Raw genomic sequence first — 15,216 nt, 5'->3', positions numbered from 1 at the left:
CACATATGTGAACAGAGAGTTCATGTGTATTTGTAGTTAAAGTCAGAGGTCAGTTACTGTTTCCAGGTTCTTTTTTTTTTCAAAGTTTATTAAATTGTAAAAGTTTCCATTTCCACCCCTCCTTCCAACACCCTCCCACTCCCCCCACTCCCTCTCCTCCTCCCTCTCCATCCCTAAGAGCAGTCAGGGTTTCTTGCCCTGTGGGAAGTTCAAGTTCCTCCCCCCTCCCTCCAGGTCCAGGAAGGTGAGTATCCAAACAGACTGGATCCAAAAATTCAGTATATGCAGAGGAAACAAGTCCCAGTGTCATTGACAATGACACCGGGACTTGTTTCCAGGTTCTTTAGGGAATTCTGTGAGACCTTCTTAACTTACAAATGACTATGCAAGGGGGTTCAAGATCGTGATGGGGAAACCCACAGAGACAGCTGACTTGAGCTTGTGGGAGCTCATGGACTCTGGACTGACAGGGAGCCCACATGAGACCAACTTAGTACCTCTGCATCCCAATTACAACTGTGTAACTTGATCTTCTGTGGAGCCCCTAGCAGTGGGACCAGGATCTGTTCTGGCTGTGTGAGCTGGCTCTTTGGAACCTAATCCCTATGGGGGATGCATTGTTCAGTTTAGATGCAAGGGAGGGAGAGGCTTGGTCTTGCCACAGCTTGATGTGTCAATGCTTTGTTGATTCCCATGGGAGGCCTTAGCCCATCTAAGTAGAGACTGTAAAGGAGTGGGTAGGGGAGTAGGGGTGGGAAGTGGGGGAGGGAGCAGGGAGAAAAAAAAACAAGGTAATAGTAAAAACTAAACAGTGGTGTACCATTTTTGTTAGGCATATGGCAAAGGACTATGTTCAAAAACATATAAAGGTCTTCACTGAGCAAAGGATTCAACTAGAAGTTTCCGACCAATTTTGCCTACCAAAATGGATATACAGTTTTCAAATTACTTCAACTCTTAAATATAACTAATTAGGAAGCAAGTACAGCTTTAACTTGCTTTACTTAGTTTCATTTTCAATGCTGTTAACATAAAACCCTTTTCAATATACTCATAAAAATCACTCTCCATGTTTCTTATTGCTGGAAACACTTTTTCTGAAATCAGATTAATCATCTTTCCTTGACACATTTGCCAGAACCCTGAAAAGGAAGGGAAGACATGCCTGAAGGAGCAGCATAGACAAGAACTGAATCCAAGAGTGTTCATTTCAGCTTCAAATCTTTCTGGAAACCTTTCCCATGGTTTCTATGTGCAAGAAATAGCTGGGAAATTTTTATCTCCACCCCCTCAAATAACACAGTTCATCTGCTTCCCCTTTTTATACAAATAGGAGAGAGGAAAGCTGTCCGTGATGATCTGCAGAGAGTAGGTGTGTGTGAGAGCTGCTATTTGCATGGTAGTGTAGGGGTTGATGTCACGATGGCTTCCCACACAACAATATGGGAAACCACATTAGCAGCAGGAATCCCAGTTGGCAGAATTGCCATTGTACCTGCTAAAAAGGCAGTTATTTGAGTCAGACATCCTCAGGACACCTTTGAGAAGTAAGCTGATTTTTTTTTATCTTGAGAGATGCATGGTTCTTAAAATGGATTACTATATTTCAAAATCTTTAAGAAATACAGTGTGGTAAAACAAAAAGAGACTATTATATGTGTCATAGTGGTGGTTACAATATTACAAAGATAAATCCATCTTCCAGCAGAAACAAAAAATGTCAGAAAGGCAGAGTTCTATTGGGCAGGAATGAACCTGAAAAACAAGTAATATATAAATTAAATTGTCAGATGTTAATAAGAAATGCTTGTAAGAAATGATGACTTCGAGAAAGCTTGTAAGTCACTCCTGATGTGGCAGTACTGTTATTCTAGCCTTTCATAAAACTTGGCAGGGGAATCACAAGTTCAAGGCCAGAGTGGGTAGGTTCATGAGATGCAGTCTTAAGAGAAAATGAAAAAGAAGTAAAATTGAAAAGCCTGAGAATGTAGTTCAGTTGTAAAGAACTTATTTAACACGTGTGTGAGCCTAAATTCAACCCCCAGAATCATGGACATGGATGCATACCATTCACCCACAGGAAGAGCATACATGTATCCATACACATACACTGGCTTTGCCAAGAGGGACGTTTGTGATTGGAGTATTAAAATGAAATTATTTTCCTGTCATAACTTGTGGCATATTATCAGAAGTATAAGTGTTAGTGAGACAACAGTGAGGTTGACCAGTGACCTTCAGGGACACCACTCACGTACACACTTATTCCATAATGTGCCATAGAATGACAGATGGTATAAAAAGCAGTTGTTTGGAAAAGGTGTCTTGAAGTAATCTTCATAAGACCAGAACTCTGTTGCAAGAAAGAATGTACTAGAATGAGTGTCACTTGAGCCTTGCAGCCATGTCATGGTGTATGCTATGTACACCATATTGACATGTTACTTCCATTTTCTACTATAGTTCAACATAAAAAAAAAAAACTGATCCACCAAGATGCCAAGCTGCTATCTACCTCACCATATGCTGACTGCTTCTCTGGAGAAAATTTGCAGGTCGTTCTGACCTAGTCAATTTGTTTGTTGTAACAATAAACTCACTCTAAATTTGGTTTCCATGCTATTTTTCCCATGTTCCCAACTTCTGCTCAGTGAGCCTTTGGGATGCTTTCCCTGGAATTGAACAGAGTGCAGCACGACACTAATACCTACTCAAGCTCTAAGTTTAGTGGTCTTCAGACTTTCTCTCCTAAACATTTGAGTGTTCAGAAAAATACATAGGAATATGCCCAGTAAATGTAAAAGAGAATGACCACTATCCTGGGTTTGGGAGACTTCTTGCTTAATATGTGCAAATCATTGTTTGGATCCATTCTGGAGTAGGTGTTGAGGGAATTCTGTTGATGTCCTGGACCTCTGTGTTACCCAGACTTAAAAACAGTGCGTGGATAAGGACTCTGTTTTATCATTTTTAACTGAGTTTCTGGAGGTTCTGTTAGTCATGTTATTTGGAAACTGTTCCCTTATTCACTTGAAAAATAGTATATGATATCTTATATTCTAAAATAGAATCACAGTATCAGTCTCTCTAGATACATGTTATTCTGGAGAGAAGTATCAGGAAGCCTAGCTCAGTATAAGCTGGAGGTGCTACATTGGCCTGTAATTTAAAGTTTAGACTCAGTTTAGCCCTGAATCTAAGCGGTCCCCAGAAACCAGAAAAGACAGAGATCCCATTTTCCTTTCTCTCTATTCTTATCATTCATCTCAGTTTTCATTACATTATACTTACATAGACAGGTTTTCTCCACATGGAGCCTCCAAAGTCTTCTTTAATATAATTTTAATCCCTAAATAAATTCAACAGTACAAGAATTATAATTCACTTTGATCTTTTGTTTTCAAATTAATGGTCATTACATTTAGCATACTTTTTGGTTAAAATGAGAAACTGAGGAGAAATTTTTAGAGCTCCCACCACCTCCTCCTCCAGTTTCTTTGTTAATTGGTTGAATGTGGTACATTTATAGTGCAGATGAACTAGAATTGATGTTTACTTTTAAAATAAGGGCCTATAACTTAAAGTGGTGGACATCCTTGGTTTTGCAGCACATAGGTTTCAAGAAATGCTTGATGTCATTTAGCTATCTTTTCACTGCTGTGGTTCTGCCATCCTGAAAATCCTATATTCTATCTATACACTCTTTCCTACTCCATGCTGATCTGTTGCCAGTCAGAGATATTTTTATGGATGCATCTATACAGACTCTAAAAATGCCTTGATCTTTCCAAAATGTTACCCAGTTGAAATCAAACCGTGTGTTACATTTCTAGACTTCCTTCTTTCACATAGCAGTAAGTACTCATTGTCCCTCTCCATGCCTGATAGCTCATCTCTTCTGCTCATGGAGCAATATTCCCCTGTACTGATGTTCCAGTTTGACTTCCCACTCACCTGCAGACCAATGTGGTAGCCTTAATGAGTATGGCCTCTGAATTCTTGGTCTCCAATTGGTAGTGCATTTTGTGGGCGCAGATCTGTTACCTGTGAGTGATATTTAATACTCAATAGTCTCCCACCATGCACTCTTCTCAATGTACCCCTGATGTGTATGCTGTTTTATTACCATTGGTTAATAAAGAAGTTGCTTACACTGCAGAATAGGGTAAGATAGTAATTCCAAGCAGAGATAGACGAGGAAAAGAAGGCAGAGTCAGAGACACACCATGTAGCTTCCAAAGGAGACAAATGCCCCAGGAGCCTTACCAGGAAAACACAACCCTTGTGGTTAAATAAAAACTAACAGAAATGGGTTGATTTAAGATATAAGAGCTAGCTAGCAAGTAATATGCCTAAGTGATTGGCCAAGCAGTGTTGCAATTTATATAGATTCTGTGTAGTTATTTTGAGTCTGTTTGGTAGGAAACAAACAAGCAGCCTCTGCCTACATCTGCCTACATACCCCTAACCCTTCTATGGCTAGAGATGTGATCTTTCAGCTGTTGTCCCTCCTACTTGCAGCCTGCTACTTCTCCTTAATCATTATGGTCTCTAACTCTCTGGAACTATAAGTTGCAAAGAATTTTTTTTTATAGACTGTCTTGGTCACTCACAGTGTTTAGTAAAGCAGTAGAAATGTTACTAAGACAAAGGATGTTTTGAATGCTTTCAAGTTTGGGTAATTATGATTAAAGTAATTATGAATAAGTAGATAAACAACAGGGGCATGGTGTGGGAAGTCCTTCTCTAAATGTGTGATTTTTATTAGTTAATTAATAAAGAAATGGTCTTGGGCCTATACAAGGCAAAATAGAAGTAGACAAGGAAAACTAAACTGAATGCTGAAAGAAAGGAGGCAGTATCAGGGAGATACCATGAAGCCTCCAGTGGAAAAAGATGTGAACTGCCTGCTTGAAACTTGCTGGTAGGCCATAAACCTCATAGTAAAGTATAAAATAATAAAAATGGGTTAATACAAAAAATAAGAGTGAGCTAAAATATACATAAGGCAAAGCAGTGATTTGATTAATACTGTTTCTGTGTGATTATTTCTGGACTGAGCAGCCAGGAACAGACAAGTGGCCTCCTACAACAGACTGGTATCAAATGTAGGGCTTGAACCCATGACACTGACATTAAGAGTCTCATGCTTTAATTACTGACCTAGCTAAGTGGTCGAAAATAAACTAAGAGCCTCTTACAACAGTTTGGAAAAAACTACGTACAAATTTCCATAAATATTTACATTTAAAGGGGGATATACTTTAGATATTAATATTGGCATGGATCTTTGTTTATTGGGACAAATTTAAGGTCAATTTTGTTATATATGTATTTCTGTTCTTCATTAAGGTATTGTGTCTGTACAGCTCAATTACAATGTAATGTATAATTAAAATATAGATTAATAGATAGTAATCTATAATAGTCAGGCTTGTAGTCATTTTAGATTTTTCTAGATATACAGAGGTATATTTCAGATGAATCATTATTCTTTGATCCTCTCAAAGACTACAAAATATGACATTTAAAATGTTTTAAGAACTTAGGACTTTTTATGACAATGAGACATCTGCTCCTGGCATCACAAAACTACTTCAAGAGGATAATGGGCATCAAAAAGACTTCTTATGCAATTTACTAGCCATTTGGGCAAAAAACTGATGTTACCTGGATTGTTTGATGTTATGCTGTGTAAGCTGGACATGCAGTACTCACAGAGAGATGACTGCTGAACTTGCCTAATGGTGAGATGGTCCTTCAGGGTTCCTGTTTCGTGAAAAAGTCTACAAGACATTCTACTGGACACAGAAACGAGTGACTGACAAACTGACAATATAGGCCAAACTGTATTTAAAATTTTCTGCTTCATTGAAAGTCTGCCATAGACTATGGACCTATGGACTGACGAGTGGATGCTCCAACAATACAGAAGAACTTTGGATGACTGTACAGACAGTGAGATGTCTCTGTCAATTCTAGAGATTTAAAAGTTGCTTACAATGCACTTCCTGTTTACCTAGGTAATATATTCTCATGAAGTTTTTAATGGATTTAAAAATAAATAATTTTAATTTTCCTTAGTAAAAATAAAAAATAAAGTAGATATAAATGCTGTAACTGTAATTCATTCTTGGTACCTGTTTTATTTTATATGTAACTTTTTTGTGTTAAAGTTAAAGCTGTCCTTTTTATTTAAAAGAAAAGGTGAAACGGTGTAGGAAGTCCCTCTGTATATGTGTTGTTTTTATTGGTTAATATAATAGAATAGAGGTAGGTGGGGAAAACTAAACTGAATGCTGGGAGAAAAGAGGTGGTGTCAGGGAGACTCCATGGAGCTGCCAAAGGAGAAAGACAGGAGTCACTAGCTGGAACCTTGCCAGTAGGCCACTAACCTCATGATAAAATATAAAATAATAAAAATGGGTTAATTTAAAAAATAAGAGTGAGCTAAAATTTTACTTAAGTTAACAGGCCAAGCAGTGATTTAATTAATACAGTTTCTGTGTGGTTATTTTATGGCTGAGAGCGGGGAACAAACAAGTAGCCTCCTAGAACAGGGACAATAGTGCAAGTGTCTACAAAATGCATGAGGATCAGCAAGGCTGCTTTCAAAAGTACTGGTTCCCTATTCATTCTCAACTGAATGAAGGAACTCATCTTACTTCATATATAGTGGATCCATCACTGCTATTAGAATATTGACTATCTAATAAATGGATATCGGCATTGTAGAGTACTGTTTTAATTTGAAATGTATTAATGAGCTCAATCAAATTTTAATAGTAGCTCATCTTTGAATATAGCTCTGAAGATGAGCAGGATCCATTTGTCAGATATACATCCCATGGTTTTCTCTTGAGCAGTGTCCACAAAAATAGCTAGTCGTTTGCAGACACCACACTCACCAGAAAAAAAGCTATATACCATTCATCAGATGTTAGAGTACCAAATGCCATAGTGATAAACATACTAGGTACCCACAAAAATGAAAGCCATCTTCCTGATAAATATAATTAGATTAGAGGAAACATTCATGTTTAAATCATTTTCAGGTAGTTAAAAAATTTCAGTTTCAAGAACCAAGGAAACGGGCTTTATACATGTGGAGGCTAGAATGAATAGTGATGAGAATATGGGGTTCAATTTATGCATTTTGAAGAATTGTAAAGTAAAATAAATTTATTTTCAATATTAATTTCATATTGTCCACAATGATTCATGAGTATATTTAGCTTCTTTCTGTGTAAAAGTTATCACACAGTGAAAATGAAATAAATAACACCCTAGAGGTCTTTTGCAATTTAAATTAAGCTATTATTCAATGTAATTACTAGTCTGAATGTTTTAAAGTTTCTCTAAATAAGAACTATGAAGGTTGTTTATTCTACAAGATGGTTCATTGCACAATTATGAATAGTCAGTGATGATCATAGTGTATGTTTTAGTTGAGAACATATTTTTGGCAATGAATATACAATGCCCATTAATTTAATCAAAGAGCTTTTTACATGTGTTGATTCAATAAGTGTTCTTTGAAATTGAATACATTGGCCAAATAATAGGTTGCCAACTTAAAATGCAAATGATAGATCTGGATCTTGTACTAGGAAAGACTACAGAGCACCTGTGTGTCAAATGTTCACAGTTACTTGCATTAGTTAGTGATGTTACCTGGGAACTAAAGAAGAGTGTCAATAAAAATATTTCAGAGTTTTAGGATGCTGTGATTCAGTGATTAATTTCATCTGTTATTGATCCTTAATAAAGTTTAAGCCACATGACATCTGAAATTTTTAAATCTCTCTCTCTCTCTCTCTCTCTCTCTCTCTCTCTCTCTGTGTGTGTGTGTGTGTGTGTGTGTATGTGTGTGTGTGTGTGCGTTTTACAGTAAACTTTATCTATTGAGAAGAATTCAAAAGAAACAGTTTGTAATTCTAAAGCATTCCAAAGATTAATTTAGTTACAAAAAAAATTGAATGCAGTTCTTCATTGGCTCTGTAAAACCACAGAAGTATATTGGAAAAAAAAATAAAATGGAGAGTAGGCTATAGTTATTACACCACAATACCTGTGTTTGCTTCATCCAAAGCTTTCATAACATCAATGCTTAGTATTTTCTTAAACTATGAAACTAAGAAGATAACAATAGTTTGTGTAAAGAATATTTATTTTCCATATGATGTGGAAAAGTTTAATATAGAAATGTCACCAGTATCGCTGTCTGATATTTTAGTGCGATAAAATGATAAGGCTAGCAAAACACACAACTGATCTAGATAGGAGTCCCCTGAGAACTATCACACATACACATGCCTAGTCTGCCCCTTTGCATTTGAAAGAAGACAAGTTAGTTTGGGATTTGCAAACACAAAACAAAAGTCAATCAATAAGACTGAACTTATTTATGTTAGCTCATATTTATTCAGTCACCCTAAGATATATTAAACTATGATGTAAACCATAATCTAACTATCAACTTTTAATGATGCTATGAATTCAACATATTAATTTTTCATTTCTATAACAGTTTTTCTCTTTTCCTTTTCATTGTGCTGTCATTGCTTTTCCATTTCCATGTAACTTTGAGACAGTCAACAGGTCAAGAGAATCAAACCCAACATTGTTTTGTATTTTAGTTACAAAACAATTTTTGTTCTAAATGTATAAGAGAACAAATGCAGACTCTGGATTGAAGCGAATGTTTTTAAAGACAGAATTTATTAAACATGGATCAAACTAACAGCTTATTCTGATGAAATAAGCTTATTTGGATCAGAAAGATTTACTACAGATAAACCATTTGATTGAAGGTAAGCAGTAAATACTCTCAAACCTGTTTAAGCATTCTGTTATTTCATCATCTGCAAAACCAAGAAAGCAAAACAGAGGGTGAAGTCAGTATGGAGATGGCTCATACAGCCACTGGTTTTCAAAGCATAACTGAACCATCTTTGTGGACTGATGTTTTCTTTTCTCAGGGAATCTTTGATTCTATTTCAGTTCCCAAAATAGTTGCCAATTCTCCTCCAAACTCTTTCTACTCTTTCTTGTTGTAGCTCCTGGCCTTTGATTCTTTGTTGAAAATGAAATCAAATGTCTCCTGGGCTGCTCTATTTCAGAAGTTTTCAGAGGCGAATACCAGATAACAGATACCATTTCTCTTTCTCTTTATTTTAAATTATCAGCTATAATTGTTTCATCAAAGGAGTAATTTACAACTGATATTTTCCAGAATCTATGTATTCAGTTTAATCCCGAGAGGAGAGACATCATTATTTGAAGTACAGATACAGGCATCAATATTTCATTTATTCAGAAGGGGGCACACTTGTGCTTTTAATAGTAGATATATTCAGATATGCTAGTTTATGAAATGTATGGGAGCTTTAGCAAATGACGAATCTCCTCTTTGTTATCCTGGCTTCAAAAATCATGTATATGAGTCAATGTGATGCTTGGGAAAATGGAAAAAAACACAAAATTCATTTTTATTCATTTTTCAATGTCCAAAATTTTATAAGCTGAAAATTTTGCAGCTTGTTGTGACAATTGTTCAGTCATTAGCTTTGCTTTTCATGATAATGTCAGTGGTCATGAAACTAACATACTTTTGATGACTATAATCTCTGAGTTCATCAAACTAACATTCTTCAAATATTTTCCTATTGATGTTCATTAAAAACTCATCTTCATCTGTTGCCAGGATGAACTGAGTCATTTGGAGGAAGAAGACTTAACATGAGTGTCTATCGGCCCTTTTCTCAGTGGGCTGAGCAGTCCTGAGTCATGGTCATCTTGGAATGATATTAGCCGAGATAAAAGTTTACGAAGTTTTGTAAGGCACAGAACTTGCCACGTGTTGAAACACCAAACTTAATTAAGATATTTTATCAAGACTAATAAAATTCAAGCTATTTAGATCATATATAAGTGTCTCTGATGAATATAGATGTGCAATTAAACAGGATGTTGTTAGGATTTTGAGTTTCTTAAAAGAAAAAGCATTCTACTTGTAATCTCTATATAATATGTATTTATGTATATATTTAACATATAGATTGTTATTTAAATAACATATAATATTATTTAAAATAATCCACTGGAAATATACAAATCAAAATCGATATGATCATTTTACATTTCACAATATAAGGATAGAAAATTTTCATTGAATTCTCAGTGCTTGTGGAAGAACCAAATAAACATTTTCTATAATCTTTCAAAATGTATGCTAAATAAAATGGAATTTTAAAACTATGTAAAGAACTGGAATTAGTTTAAGACATGCCAAAATCTCCCTACTCACTTTCTCATTTCAGAGACTTGGTAAGCCACATTTCTTCAACAAGTTCTAAATCTTTTGTTCTTTACGCTTTCCTCCTTAGGGCAGTTGATGCTGACAGAGATGTAAATGAGTATAATAGTTGTAGATCTTAGTTTGGCAGTGTACATCCTTTGACTAGCTATTCAAAATCTTTCTTGAAGAAATAATCAAATGAAGAGTAACTAAAATAAGACACTGATTTCCATGGTGCTTAAACTAGCAAGAAGCTCGTCACCATGTGTGTGCCATTAAAGTGGTAAAGACTTTCAAGTGAATGCTTCATAACTTAAAATCCCATAAAAATGATTAACAATTAGTAAGAGTCCAAATATTTAGCAAATTTAAAGAATATATATTCATACACAGACAGACACACACACATATATACACATATATGTATATATACATATACATCTATATACACATATATGTATATATACACATACATATATATATGTTGTGGAGTAGCTAGTTATATGTGGGAAAATAAGCAGCTATATGGTTATAAAATAAAAACTGTAATTATATTCTCTGAGTATTGTCTTAAGATTTTGACTTTAAGTATCTTCTTTATAATCTATTGAATGATATCTCTTGTTTTGAAATGCTATTCTTAAAATATATTCAGAATATATAATAGAAACAGCTTCAAAATGCATTAGCCTTGAAATCAGATTTCTTGAATTTTCACAGAGAAGAAGATCAAATGCAAATTATAAGCTTATGGTAGTAATGGTGTCACAAAAACAGCAGTGAGGGACAGAGGCAGTCAGCAAGAAGGAATTTAAAGGCAGGAATTGTAGACATTTTCTGTTCTACCATGTAGACCTTAACTTTCTCTATAATTGATGACCCCAAGAGAGCTGGGCAATATTATTAGCAGGATCTCTTCCTGCTCTGATCAGCCATAAAATCTAGTTCAGCCTTCACAGCTTCATCACGTCTGTTGTATCACTCAAACTGTGAACTCATTCACTCATTCTAGATTCTTTGGAGATGAGGGTCGGTATCACACAGCCATCAAACTCGGGTATGCATATCAGCATTTTATCTTTCATTATTAAGTCTTGACGTATTTCATCAGCTAGGGATAGGTAGAATTGTTGTTCACAGAAAACATGGTAGATATGAGCTTCTATGATGCTTTTTGGGGAGTTTAGTCACTAGCTGACTCATGATTGAAAATCTAAGGCCAAAATGATGGTTTAACTTATCATCTCGACCAGCAAACTTTTTGGCCATCATCTTTCATCTTCTGTTCTTACAAGGCGGCGATATCCTTGTGAAACTCCCCTCATGTTCAACATCACATTTCTTACCATTTGTCTCTAATTCATAGTATCTGGTGGACAAAGTGTGGGAATGTTTGCTGAGCGGCAGCTGTGATATTGAGTTAGTGAGTGCTTCCCTGGGTGGAGGAGCAGATGCCTGCATTTGTTGTATGATATGTGAGATATATATATATATATATATATATATATATATATATATATATATATCACATATATGTGTGTGTGTGTGTGTGTGTGTGTGTGTGTGTGTAGTCATTTAGTATATAGAATATTCAGTATTTGTGTGGGATAGAGTAAGTCACTTTCTGCTCCTCTGTGTTAGCGTCTGCACTTACAATACAGAGAAATTTAACTTCATCATCACATGTATTAATTTCGCTTTCAGTACAAGTCTTTATATCTCACTATGTGGCACTTTTCCTTTTTATCAATTTTGGTTTTGTTTTTAAATTTTGTGTAAATGTCATTATTTTAATGTAATCATTAATTTAATTAATAAACTTATGTGTACATGTGATTTGTTAAGAGATTTTGGTGGGTACACATGAGTGCAAAGACCATTAGAGCGCAGAAGTGGGCTCCAGATTCCCTGGAGCAGAAGTGACAGGTGGTGTGAGCCATTCCACATGGGTACCAGAAAGCAAACTATGAAACCATGATCCACTATTTCTTCAGCTTCTGAGACACATTTTCTTACATTCCTAGTTTCTTTTCCCATCCCTTTAGTCATTTCTCATCTGTATATTGAATCTGAATATTTTTCCTACTCTTACCATTCCAGTTTAGAAATCCATCAATTTTTATCTATCCTTAGCATTTCACCTAGCTCCCTTTTCTCCATTGTGGTATTTTCCCCAGGAGGTCCTTTCTTCATATAGAAATTACAGAGTGTAGAAAATTTTAGAAAGCTATTTAGATCATGTCACTATCATATTCAAAGCCTCACTTTGAATTCACAGCAATTTTCTATACATTCAATTCTTAGTGTGGCTTATAAAGTTCTCTATGATCTAGTTTGTGTCTTTGTACATTTTTTAAAATTATTCCTGTAGTTCGTCAGGAAAGTTGGTAACCTCAGGGTATAGCATGATAACTCCCACTTCAAGGTTCAGTAGTTGTTCTTTTCTTAATGGGAAGATAATTTTGAAATCAATAAGCAATACAAAACTAGTACAATAACACTGGGTAACTGTTCATTTTCCTGATCATTATAGGTGTAGTATCTCTAAGATTCCCCTTCACAAAAGAGCTCCTTAACGTCTTTTCTATCCTTCACTACAGGATTCTCGTCTCTGGGATGTATTGCTTCTTATGTGCTTCTTAGTTAATAACCATTCTCTATTTCCACTAATACGCAATCTTTCCATGGGCAGGAACATTTCCTCACTTTATATCTACTCTGTCATTATAGACAACAAGTAGACATGCCTACAATGTCATAAATATATTCTAGTTGCTCCAGAATGATTTTTTTGCAAATTCACAAAGACTTTTCCCTCCAGCTTTAATCAGTCTCCCTGAGACTCATTGCTTGCTCACACTCATCTCCATGAAAGTGTGGAAGGCCATAATGAATTGCTGCCAAGTGTGAAAGTATCAGTCTCACAAGTACATTAAGGATAAAATGGGATTTTAAATATTAAAAATTCTCAGGAAAAAGAAAAACAATAGCATGAATCATGATTCATAGTCCATAGATAAAACGCCACAGCATCGTCCCACAGCTACCCAAGGGCATAGACATTAGATTTTGGAGTCCTATCTGAGCACCAAGAAATACTTGTATGTAGGCTTTTCTACCTTCTTTTGACTGATGTTTCTGTCAAACCAGGTCCCATAGCCAGTTAGTCCCAAATAAACACACAGAGGTCTACATTAATCATAACCTGATTGGCCTAGTAGCTCAAGCTTCTTATTAATTAATTCTTACATCTTAAATTGGTCCACTATTTTTGTCTATGTTAGCTGGACCAAGACCCCCTGAAAGTTGTGTTGAACACCCTCAAAAAATTACTTCATCTACTAAGCAACAGGAAGCAGTTTGGAGAACGTCTATGCCCATATTCCCAAATATTGCTTAAAAGTGTTCTTTTACATTTAAAGGGAGATATACTATAGAGATTTGCACTGGTATGGATCTTGGTTTATTGATACAAACTTAAGGTCAATTTTGTTGTATGTATATTTCTGCTCTTGATTAAGATATTGTGTTTGTACAGTTCAATTAAAAATTGCAATGTATAATTAAGAAATATAGATTAAAAGATAATCATCTATAATAATCAATCATGTAGTCATGTTAGTTAGATTTTCTAGATGCACAGAGATGTGTTTCAGATAGACAGGAATTCTTCAAACCTTTTAAAGACTACAGATTATGGCATTTAAAATGTTTTAAAAGTTAGGACTTTTAATGACAGTGAGACACATCTGCTCCTGGCAGCACCAATTACTTCAGGAAGAAGATGGGGCCCCACAACAACAACTCCACTTCCTTGATATGACATCATGATGTTGATAGTGCTATAATAAGACCTGTTTACCTGTTTTGTGCTCAAGATGGTTTCAACTTGGTTAGCTGAAAAGGTGCTTTTTTTGTAATTTTATTAAATTATAAAAGTTTCCATTTCCGCCCCTCCTCCCACCACCCTCTCACTCCCCCCACTCCCTCTCCTCCTCCCTCTCCATCCCTAAGAGCAGTCAGGGTTTCCTGCCCTGTGGGAAGTTCAAGTTCCTCCCCCCTCCTTCCAGGTCCAGGAAGGTGAGTGTCCAGACAGACTGGATCCGCAAAATCCAGTATATGCAGAGGAAACAAGTCCCAGTGCCATTGTCAATGGCTTTTCAGAAAGACTCCGAGCCAGCCACATTCAGAGAATCCGGCCACATTCAGAGAATCTGGTTGGATTGCATCCTCGTTCAGTCCCAGTACAACTGGCCTTGGTAAACTCTCATTAGATCCTTCCCCTTGTATCAGTGGGTGATCGCACCCCTCGCAGTCCTTATTCATTTTTTCGTCCTTCTGCTCCTCATTTGGACCTTGGGGGGCTCAGTCCGGTGCTCCAATGTGGGTCTCCGTCTGTATCGCCATCCATCGTCGGATGAAGGTTCTCTCTGATCTTGCCTTCTTTGCTCATGTTCTCTTTCCTTCTGCTTCTTGTTTGGACCTAGGGAGTTAAGTTCAGTGTTCCGACGTGGGTCTCTGTCTCTATCTCCATCCATCGCCAGATGAAGGTTCTATGGTGATAAGCAAAATATTCATCAGTATGGTTATGGGCCTAGGCCATTTCAGGCACCCTCTCTTCTGTCCAGAGAACAATCTGGGGATCTCTCCTTGGACCTGGGATCCCATTTATAATCAAGAGGAATATGGTATGTATTCACTCATATATGGATTCTAACCATAATTAAAGGTCTTTGAGCCTATTATTCGTGATCCTAGAGAAGCTAAATAAGAAGGTGAACCTGATGAAAATCATGTAGCTATCTGCCTGGAGATTGGAAATAGACAAGTGTCCCAGGTAACCTCGGGTGCATGGGGGGGGGGGGTGGGAGGGTTGTTGGAAGGGGAGAGGGTTAGAGAGAAGGGAGTAGGGGAGG

The sequence above is a fragment of the Myodes glareolus genome, chromosome 3 (assembly GCF_982192425.1).
Source record: "Myodes glareolus chromosome 3, mMyoGla1.1, whole genome shotgun sequence".
NCBI classification, from domain to species: domain Eukaryota; kingdom Metazoa; phylum Chordata; class Mammalia; order Rodentia; family Cricetidae; genus Myodes; species Myodes glareolus.
This window is presented reverse-complemented; position numbering follows the sequence as displayed.